Raw genomic sequence first — 12,368 nt, forward strand, 5'->3', positions numbered from 1 at the left:
ACTTCACTTAAAAAAAACAATTGAATCCATTTGAGAATAAGTCTGTAATGTGAAAGAAGTCAAGGGGTCTGAATACATTCTGAAGGCACTGTATGTGTATATGTATTTTCCCAAAAATATATGTGGCATTGGAAATGATGCAGACAATTACATTGATGGAGGTTTCAATCTATCTGCAATATTAAAGCTGATCTACCCCTAAAAAATGTATTATAATAATTGTGCTGACTGGTTTGCTACTTATAAGGAATTTGATGTAGGGTATAGCATTTGCTTTTGACAATTGAACTTTATTTGTTTATTTTGGTTAGCTTTAATTTTAGATACCTCATTTCTAATATAGGCTAATGTCTATGTCAATAGTAGAGTCTCCTAAAAAATACAAATTATTTAGACTCTACACAGTGATAGCTTTAGTTATTCAAGTTTCCAAATGCCTTTCTCGCATTCATAAATATCAGATGTGGAGGTGATTCTCAAATGAGAAGTTCCAGAGGAGACTGGGTCATTCAAACCAGGCCACACAGAAATTAAGTCTCGGTTTGGTTGAATACTGCTTCAGGCTTAGCAGAGCATTTTTAGAGGCAGAGGAGAGAATGAAATGAGTGCACTGTAGGCTACAAGTGTGGGATCTTAATTTGATCACTCTTTTGTTGCTGACACGCGGTTATATTAACAGTATTGCACTCTTCATGTAGTCTAATTTTGGCCAGCTAATAGCATAACCACCACAGTATGTGTTCCTTCTGTATATACACCCAGAGAAGACTTGAAAGCTGAAGTTGTCTCTAATTGTACCCATATTTTTTACTTGGCCTATTGATTCTAGCAGCAGTGGCAGGTGGGGTTTGTGGTGAGGGGGAGAGAGAAATAAACCCTTTTGTATTCTTCAGAGAAGAGTAGACCAAGGATTGCTAGTACCCGCAGTGCACTTGAGAGAAACTGCTAGATCTACTTACATCACTGTCGTCTGCTCACACTGCTCTCTAGACAATTTGAGGAGAAAATTAGGTCAGAGAGGATGAGGTTGGAACTTGAGAGCTCTGTAGACCTACCATAGACCTACCATAGAGGGACTAAGGAAATCACATAGTCTACTGAAAAATGTGTATACTGTATATAGCCCATGGAGCTGACTGGATTCTGTATCGGTTTATCTTTGTCTAGCCATTATGGTTAGTAGTAGTACACATTGAAGCACTTTAAAAACCAATACAACTCTTTGGTTGAGAGGTGCATTCTGCTATTTACCTCACTTCATATAATCTGCTTCCTGCTATCACTATTTGGATAAGAGCAGTAAGCATCTAGTAACGTTGATTGACGAAATGGTCTCCTTGTGGAACAGAACAAACACAATAAAACAGGAGCTGGCCCTCAAGATTGTTCAGGTCTTCACCTAATTTTGCTTCAGTTGTTTAAAAGTCAACAAAGTCATGGCATGTCAAAATAAATAAAATGTGTGGAATGATGGCTATTGTTAAAAAAAATATATATATATATGTTTGTTAAGTTTGAATTAAAACAACAATACAATAGAAAAACAATACGAATGGCCGCTCCCATCCGTGGATGCTCTGCTCAGTGGGTGAGCTCGGGCCACCCGCCCAGTGATGCCAGCAGCGTGAAGCCCCTGGCCAAAGTGATTTTCCAAGGGCGGGAAGGACCAAGCCTTGCCCGACGCCCGGGCGGACATGGAAGCAAGGGCACCCATAACCACCAGGACCAGCACACACACCGCTCACAGCGTGAAACCAAAACACAAAACATAAATAACTAAACGCAAAACATACAATAATCACAGCCCCACCCTCACCCCTGATTGGAGGACCTCAAACATTTGTTTGCAAAACTGTCATCAAGTGTGCAAAGCTGTCATCAAGGCAAAAGGTGGCTATTTGAAGAATCTCAAATATAAAATATATTTTGATTTGTTTAACACTTTTTTGGTTACTACATGATTCCATATGTGTTATTTCATAGTTTTGATGTCTTCACTATTATTCTACAATGTAGAAAATAGTAAAAATAAAGATAAACCCTTGAATGAGTAGGTGTTCTAAAACTTTTGACTTGTAGTGTATATGTAGGCTATGTATTTATCCCAACACTCATGAATTCTAACCTTCAGACAGCCACAGATAAATACAATCTTCCCCAGTAAAATATTTTGTCTTGCAATACATCCCTCCATTCTACCATGGTGTCTCGCTAAGGACTTGAATCTTCCCATCTGCAACATTTCTGACGAAAATGCCCTGAAAATAAACATTTTACCCAAGATCACAATATTTCCTGTTGACTGACTATGGTCCTTCAAATCCCCCAACAATACAGTTTGCAGGTCCTGATGTGATGACATAACAACCATTCTTGGACCTGACTCCCAAAAAAAGCAACCGATGGACAGCAGCCTACCAAAAGAGAGGCTCTATTGATTCTGTTTCCACGTGGCAGAGTCTGCACCGGTCTGACTGTTTAATGCCCCACATACTGAGCGTTCTTTTTGTAGCGATCATTTCATATAATAGCTTATATTGAAAAGAACAAATTGATCCATCAATTGTTGTTTTGTTTATCAGTCCATAGACCAAATGCCATGGTATTGGGACATCGAAAATCTGTTCCCAACTATGTTGAATTTTATGCGGCATAGTTGTGGCTATTGTTCGTGTTCACGCTCGATTTCTTCTCTTGTGGAAAAAAACAAGGGCAAGGACAAACCTCCGTCATAAATTCATTCTGAATAGGAGAGGTGACACAGAAGGGCATGCTAAATGTGATGATCAGTCACTGTACAGTAAGTGGTAGGTGTGGAGGTCCATAATGTAATGAATAGGTGTGAGTGTTTTGCAAAATGTGAGACATATGCATTATAATCCTTCAACACTGACACAATAAAAAGAATAAGCACAAGATAACCCTCTATTTGATTAATTGGAGCTAGTCAGACTTCCACAAACTTGCTTTCGTAGCCTAATTTGTCAGATAGTGTGTTTGTATTGGCAGGGCTTGAACTTGGCTCTCTCTCCAGGTTTCATGGGAGTTATATAAATGAGTTCATTAAAAGTTGGGCAGAGGGTTATTAGGAAGTGAATATTTCTCCTTAAAGCTGTACCAACCCATTCACTTACCTACAGTAGTCCTCTTTGACACTAGGGCCCAGCTTGACCCTGTTCATACAAAGTCTGCATTGCCGCACACACTGTAACGCTGCGTGCACACAGGATGCATCACTACGTTGGCGTACGGTACATTTTGCGTAATCATCGCAATCCTTGTGCCGCATTACAACAAAAAGGATCACGCTACACATTAGCACCTTCTGCAGTGGCTTATCTACTTTGTTTCTGATACCGCATTGCAAAGCAACGCACAAGTTGGAAAAATCCAACACCTGCGACATACTGCACACACCGCAACCTGGCAGATGAGTCGCAGCTGTGCGGATTGCCTCTGAAATGAATGAACTTCTGCCGAAACGCATACAGTTTACCGCAGTTGTAGTGCACAGGCTTAAGACCTACAGTATGTGACAAGGTCATGACCAGACCTCACTGGTTTGTGATGCTGGACTGGCGAGGTATGACTGTCCACCGGATGGCTCAAGGTGGGATTCACAGCTGCCCTCAAATAACCCCTCACAGTGCTATAAAATATTTACTCAACCCAAGATAAAGACTGCGGTCGGGTATCCGGGCAGGTGGCAATGGACCAACACACACTCTCAGGATACAGTAAACACACACACGTGATAAACACACACATATGCCTACGCACACCCAAAGGCCAGGACAACTGAGCCTATCCCAGGATTAAATGTGGCTTCTTGGTTCTCCTGAAGGACTTCTTCCATGTGTAACATGCTCCTCTGCAGTTATAAAATGTCATGTGTGGTTTTCAGGTACAGAGAACTAGAGCTAGCTGTCAGCTTACAGGAGAGCCATCAAGCCTTGCACATGAGGCTAGAATCACAATGGATTGGTTACTGGGAATCTACTGTATGAAGAGACAAGGATCTCATTGTGTATCTCTGGGCTCAACGGCACCTGTTTACGTAGATAGGTCTGGCTCCCCTATAAAACTGGGCCACATAGAGCTGAAGGACATCTGTGCTAATTTTGACTTCCTCATTGGAGTCCCTCTCTGTGCTCTAGTGAAGTCTGTGTAAGTTCATAGCTAATATCTTCCTCCTAAATCCTTATGTATATCACTCATAATACTTGAAGTGCTGACCATAAGACCCAGTGATGATAAAAACATGCATACAGCCTTAATATGCTAATGAGTCTTTGACCTGCACTGCGTTCCAAGGAGAAATGATGAGTGGGTCAGTGGCTAAATAAAGAAAATCAGGGAACTAGAAAAGGCCTCAGCAGAGAGAGGCTCAGGCTCTAATCTGTTCTACTTCTATTCTTAGAGTGTCGCAGCAGGCTAGAGAAATATGAGAGACCCACACAGGGACAGCAACAGGCGCTGTTAATTTAGAGGGTCACTAGAGAGACCAGCACCCCCCAACGGGTTACTGGGTACCAGGGGTGATTTTAATAATTAAAAAAAAATAATAAAATAAAATGAGTGTGCAGCAAAACTACCCAGCGAACAACATTTTTGTAATGTAACACATAATGTTCCCCTAATGTTTGAGTGTCCAGTTTTTTGTTAGTTAGGTGGAACATTCTATCTATGTTAGCAAAAACCTTCTGAGAACATTTGTAGCATGTTTTGGTGGTAAAGTTAGGAGAACATTCCCTTAATGTCAAACATAAATTATCTACAATGTGGTTACCATTTTCTAAGAATATACAACATTAATGTTCTAAACACGTTTAAGGGACGTTGCAAGAACATGAGGTTGTTGGCACCATAATTGGGGGGGGGGGGGACAGGCTTGTGGTAACAGCTGGAGCGGAATCAGTGGAATGGTATCAAATACATCAGTTTTCTGGGGGTTAGGAGCGCATTACATCAACGTCACATCAAACATACTCAGAACATGGTTGCCATGTTCTCAGAATATAAGATATTAATGTTTCTGACATGTTTCATGGGGTGTTGCAAGACCATTCATGTGTCCAGTTTTCTGAGGGTTAGGAGAATATTCCATCAACATCCCACCAAACATACACAGAACATGGTTGCCATGTTTTCACAATATAAGATATTAATGTTCTAGACACGTTTCATAAAAACATTTCTTTGTATCAGTCAGTAAATATTCTTTCCCCCAAACAATTACATCTTGCCAAGGCCATGATTGGTGAACTACTGATCCATTCACAGCTCTTTGTCTGTTGGCAAGATTAGGAATATTCACACACAGTGTTTTTAACTTGACATATTTGACACATGATTACATTCTGCAAGTTCATTTATACAATCACTATTCTTCAACATGTCCTCATCTGGGATTTGAACTCATATTCTCCTTGTTCACGCTACTCAGATTTTCCTGCTACGCCACCATGTCTGTGTCAGTTACCAGTTAATTTGACTTCTCTCTCATCATTGATTTGATTGTCTTATTTAAACAATTTAAGGGCTTTCTGTATAGTTGTCTACTTTTGGTGGGGCATATTAACCCGTTTTAATGATACTTTTGAATCACTATCATCAATAAGAGTTTTTCTTGTGTACTTTTAACAGAGCTGATATTTACTTCAAAGTGCATTCATCTTATTGCTTACACCTATCAAGTTGTTTCAGGTCTACACAAGTGCCTAGGGAGGAGGGGTTAGGGTTTCTTCTAGACAGTACCTAACTATACTGGCCCAATAAGCACATGCCCTAAAGATAGCTCATTTTAGGACAGTGGTTAGGGTGTTGGTCATTGGTGCTGGTGGCCTGGGTTTGAGACCTGCTAGGGGAGTCACCCTACTCTCACATTCTTAGCAATATATGTTTACATCATTATTTGGCAACAGTTACAACACACCTATCTGATCTAGAAAGATGGAGATCAGCAGTGGCATGCATTCATGGATGCCAAAGGTAGCCAGGCTTCCCCAAAATGCACCAATACATTTTTTATTTTTTTTGTCTCTCTGTGTTTCATAATTTTCCTACAATTTACAAGAGATTGAATGCATCTCACAGGAGAAAGCATCCGGGCGAGCAAAACAGCGCCTCTCTGTCTTTCTATGTGTAAGCCATCTATTTGATGCTGTCAGGTCCAAACGAGTATGACCAAACAAGTTGCCAATCAGCGTTGAGCTCAACTGTGAATAGTCCTGGCACACCAAAGACAATTGTCAAGGGAAGCCAGCTTGGATTTGGCATCACTCCTATCAAATCCCATTGAGAGCATACATCATTGACAGATAAACTTGAATTGTTGCATCTCTGTTGTTGTCCTCCAGTGGCTAGCTAGCCAGCTAGCTAAAATTGTCCCTTTCCTAAATCAAATCAAATCCAATTTTATTTGTCACATATGTGTTTAGCAGATTATATTGTGGGTGTAGCGAAAAGCTTGTGTTTCTAGCTCTAACAGTGCAGTAATTTCTAAGAAGTAATATCTAACAATTTCACAACAATACACACAATACACACAAATCTAAAGTAAAGGAATGAAATTAAGAAAAATAAATATTTGGGCGAGCAATGTCAGAGTGGCATAGACTAAGATACTGTAGAATAGGATAGAATACAGTATATATATATATATATATATATATATATATATATATATATATATATATATATATATATATATATATATATATGACATGTGTAATGCAAAATATGTAAACATTATTAAAGTGGCCAGTGATGATTTCAAGTCTATCTATATAGGGCAGCAGCCTCTAATGTGCTAGTGATGGCTATTTAACAGTCTGATGGCCTTGAGATAGAAGCTGTTTTTCAGTCTCAGCTTTGATGCACCTGTACTGACCTCACCTTCTGGATGATAGTTGGGTGAACAGGCTGTAGCTCGGGTGGTTGATGTCCTTGATGAGCTTTTTGCTCTTCCTGTGACATCTGGTGCTGTATGTGTCCTGGAGGGCAGGTAGTTTGCCCCCGGTGATGCGTTGGGCAGACCACACCACCCTCTGGAGATCCCTGCGGTTGCGGGCGGTGTAGTTGCTGTACCAGACAGTGATACAGCCTGATAGGATGCTCTCAATTGTGCATCTGTAAAAGTTTGTGAGAGTTTTAGGTGACAAGTCACATTTCTTTAGCATCCTGAGGTTAAAGTGGCGCTGTTGACCCTTCTTCACCACACTGTCTGTGTGGGTGGACCATTTCAGTTTGTCAGTGATGTGTACACCGAGGAACTTGAAGCTTTCCACCTTCTCCACTGCGGTCCTGTTGATGTGGATAGGGGGGGTGCTCCCTCTGCTGTTTGCTGAAATCCACGATCAGCTCCTTTGTTTTGTTGACGTTGGATGAGAGGTTATTTTCCTGGAACCACACTCCCAAGGCCCGCACCTCCTCCCTGTAGGCTGTCTCATCATTGTTGGTAATCAGGCCTACTACTGTTGTGTCGTCTGCAAACTTGATGATTGAGTTGGAGGCGTGCTTGGCCACGCAGTCATGGGTGAACAGGGAGTACAGGAGATGGCTGAGCATGCGTCCTTGTGGGGCCCCAGTGGAGGTGTTGTTTCCTACCTTCACCACCTGGGGGCGGCCCATCAGGAAGTCCAGGACCCAGTTACACAGGATGGGGTTCAGACCCAGGGCCATGGATGGAGACAGGGATTTGGACTTGTGGTTTTACTTAATTCTCGGGACTGGGCAATGATTATAACAGCGATTCTGATCCAACCATTAATTCATACATTGTTGTGCCCCTGGCCTGAGAGGATGGAAGTTCAATATATAGCTAGATGTAGAAGGCTAATGTTAACTAGCTAACGTTGCCCATAAATGGAAGTTAGGCTAGCGAGCAAGCATTTTAGCCAGGTAGCCTTGGACAACAAAAAATAAAACCGTGTACTCTATGACAGAGGGATAGACCGTTTCGTCAACATGAAAGAGAGGAGGATGGCATTGACATTTCTCTACAAGTAGGGTGAGTCACCATGTTTCTCTACTTGCGCACGCACACACACACACACACACACACACACACACACACACACACACACACACACACACACACACACACACACACACACACACACACAGAACCCATGGACAGCCACATCATATTTAACTTACAGTGGGGAGAACAAATATTTGATACACTGCCGATTTTGCAGGTTTTCCTACTTACAAAGCATGTAAAGGTCTGTCATTTTTATCATCACTTCAACTGTGAGAGACGGAATCAAACAAAAATCCAGAAAATCACATTGTATGATTTTTAAGTAATTAATTTGCATTTTATTGCATGACATAGTATTTGAAAACCTACCAACCAGTAGAATTCCGGCTCTCACAGACCTGTTAGTTTTTCTTTAAGAAGCACTCCTGTTCTCCACTCATTACCTGTATTAACTGCACCTGTTTGAACTCGTTACCTGTATAAAAGACACCTGTCCACACACTCAATTAAACAGACTCCAACCTCTCCACAATGGCCAAGACCAGAGAGCTGTGTAAGGACATCAGGGATAAAATTGTAGACCTGCACAAGGCTGGGATGGGCTACAGGACAATAGGCAAGCAGCTTGGTGAGAAGCAACAACTGTTGGCGCAATTATTAGAAAATGGAAGAAGTTCAAGATGACGGTCAATCACCCTCGGTCTGGGGCTCCATGCAAGATCTCACCTCGTGGGGCATCAATGATCATGAGGAAGGTGAGGGATCAGCCCAGAACTACACGACAGGACTGGTCAATGACCTGAAGAGAGCTGGGACCACAGTCTCAAAGAAAACCATTAGTAACACACTACGCCGTCATGGATTAAAATCCTGCAGCGCACGCAAGGTCCCCCTGCTCAAGCTAGCGCATGTCCAGGCCCGTCTGAAGTTTGCCAATGACCATCTGATGATCCAGAGGAGGAATGGGAGGAGGTCATGGGTCTGATGAGACAAAAATAGAGCTTTTTGGTCTAAACTCCACTCGCCGTGTTTGGAGGAAGAAGAAGGATGAGTACAACCCAAGAACACCATCCCAACCGTGAAGCATGGAGGTGGAAACATCATTCTTGGTGCTTGCGTTTTCCGCAAAGGGGACAGGACGACTGCACCGTATTGAGGGGAGGCTGAATGGGGCCATGTATCGCGAGATCTTGGCCAACAACCTCCTTCCCTCAGTAAGAGCATTGAAGATGGGTCGTGGCTGGGTCTTCCAGCATGACAACAACCCGAAACACCACAGCCAGGGCAACTAAGGAGTGGCTCCATAAGAAGCATCTCAAGGTCCTGGAGTGGCCAGCCAGTCTCCAGACCTGAACCCAATAGAAAAATCTTTGGAGGGAGCTGAAAGTCCGTATTGCCCAGCGACAGCCCCGAAACCTGAAGGATCTGGAGAAGGTCTGTATGGAGGAGTGGGCCAAAATCCCTGCTGCAGTGTGTGCAAACCTGGTCAAGAACTCCAGGAAACGTATGATCTCTGTAATTGAAAACAAAGGTTTCTGTACCAAATATTAAGTTCTGCTTTTCTGATGTATCAAATACTTATGTCATGCAATAAAATGCAAATGAATTACTTAAAAATCCTACAATGTGATTTTCTGGATTTTTGTTTAGATTCCGTCTCTCACAGTTGAAGTGTACCTATGATAAAAAATTACAGATTACATGCTTTGTAAGTAGGAAAACCTGCAAAATCGGCAGTGTATCCAAATACTTTTTCTCCCCACTGTATGTGGATTGGACTAAATAGTTTTTGGTATCTTTTAGTTGTCACTGTAATAGACTAGGTGATTTGATGATGTTGAAATGTTGAAGTTGAAATGGTGCTGGAATAGTGGAGGCAGATCCTGTTTTCTTGCGACTTGCGGTAACTCTGTGGTTCAGAATCAATAGTTGTTTAGTGGTCCGAAAATGTCAGAAACATTAACTTGCTTGACCATGCTGTAGGCCATGTAACTGTCTGTTATTGTACATGCAATATGCCTTGTGGACTCCATTGGACAGAGGTTGCTATCCGGTTTTGTGATAAAACAAAGGTGTGTTTGAATTTATTCTGCCACTGTGTCTTATTGTTTCGGCCTTTAGGCCTATATATCACGGTCGCAAGTCATTTGAATTAACAGGTTATAGAGCAAGCAATGCAATTATCCATTTCCAAGTGATTTTACCCACGCACCGCTCCTGGGAATCAGTATTATTTCAGATAGCTGAGCATCTAAAAGAGAACTCTCTATCATCTTTTTGAAATCCACATCACATATACCATCTAGAACAAACACATCTATGATAAGGAATGACATCCGCTCTCATCATAGTGTTGCTTCTGACAGAAACATACCCAGAATATGGTTGCCATATTCTCAGAATATCAGAAATGTATTTATTTACAGTAGCACAATAGCATGTCTGAACTTTCTCACATTTGCCATTAAAGCAATGATGATGCCAGTTATGCCAAAATAATACACAACACAGAGTTCCATCTCCAAGTTTTAATGTGGAAAAATAGACAAATTGCAACAGAATCACTTGGGACCAATGTTGGGGGCAATATATTACTTACAGTTTTATTATTTTTATGAGTAACTGAGTAATTTACTGTCTTCAAATATTGTAATATTATTACAGTTAGTTTTTCAAGTAACCAGTGTATTACTTTCAGAAACATATCTCTACATGCGAGATATATATACATGATTTATTAAAGCCTTGTCTCATGCTAACGAAATTCGTGCTGTAGTCTAACTCATTTCCAATAGGCTATCAAGCTAAAAAAAATCTAAGAAAGATGGCAGCTGTATTACTGTCCCGTGTGCTCCCTCTCCGGCCTCGGTCACCGGGCTGCTCGTTTATGGCGCACGCCTGCCACCAGCGTTGCGTGCATTTGCGCATAATGACACTCACCTGGACTCCATCACCTCCTTGATTACCTGCCCTTTATATGTCACTCCCTTTGGTTTCTTCCCCTGTCGTCATTGTTTCTGTTTCTTGTCGGTGCGCTGTTTGTGTTTCTTGTTTTGTTTATTTATTAAATGTATTCACTCCCTGAACTTGCATCCCGACTCTCAACGTTACAATTACCTCTCTTAACCTTTTCCTTGTGTAAATGCTCCCGTTATTTTGAGTTAATCGAGGAGAAAGAGAACAACATTTTAGTCAAATGCAAACTCCGCAAAGACAGCGTTGATTTCTTCGTCCAGAAACACATCAAACCTGATCAAGCTTCTGGAGGTTGTGCACAAAAGACACAAAGCTGGTAGCCAAAGTTCCATAAATGTGTGAAAGAGGAGGAATCTATAAACAAAGAAGCATAAATAATATTTCAAATTTCTAATGAAATTTCCATATAAACAATCAAAATGTCTGATAAATGCAATTCAAAACATCATTAATGACATTAACATATACTAAACAAAAATATAAACGCAACATGAAACAATTTCCAAGATTTTACTGAGTTACAGTTCATAGAAGGAAATCAATCAATTGAAATACATTCATTAGGACTTCATCTACGGATTTCACGACTGGGCAGGGGCACAGCCATGGGTGGGCCTGGTAGGGCATAGGTCCACCCACTGGAGAGCCAAACCCAACCAGTTTTTTTCCTTTCCCACAAAAAGGGCTTTATTACAGACATAAATACTCCTCAGCGCCGCGGTTGTGAGGCCAGTTGGATGTACTGCCAAATTCTTTAAAACAACTTATTGTTGAAGAAAAATTAACATTATATTATCTGGCAACAGCTCTGTTGGACATTCCTGCAGTCAGCATGCCAACTGCACGCTCCCTCAAAACTTGAGACATCTGTGGCATTGTGTTGTGTGACAAAAGTGCAAATTTTAGTGTGGCCTTTTATTGCCCCCCCAGCACAAGGTGCACCTGTGTAATGATAATGCTGTTTAATCAGCTTCTTGATATGCCACACCTGTCAGGTGAGTGGATTATCTTGGCAAAGGAGAAATGCTCACTAACAGTGATATAAACTAATTTGTGCACAACATTTGAGAGAAATAAGCTTTTTGTGCATATGGAACATTTTATGGATCTTCTATTTCAGCTCATGACAAATGAGACCTGCACTTCACATGATGCGTTTATATTTTTGTTCAGTATGTATTTCTAAGAATGTGAGAGTAGGGTGACTCCCCTAGCAGGTCTCAAACCCAGGCCACCAATACCAAACACCCTATTCACTGTCCTAATAAGGATATCTGTAGGGAATGTGCTTATTGGGACAGTGTAGTTAGGCTCTGTCTAGAAGAAAACCTAACCCAATATTTCCCAAACTCGGTCCTAGGTACCCCAAGGGCTGCACGTTTTGGTTTTTGCCCTGGCATTACAC

Source organism: Salvelinus sp. IW2-2015, linkage group LG18, assembly GCF_002910315.2.
Source record: "Salvelinus sp. IW2-2015 linkage group LG18, ASM291031v2, whole genome shotgun sequence".
In the NCBI taxonomy this organism is placed as follows: domain Eukaryota; kingdom Metazoa; phylum Chordata; class Actinopteri; order Salmoniformes; family Salmonidae; genus Salvelinus; species Salvelinus sp. IW2-2015.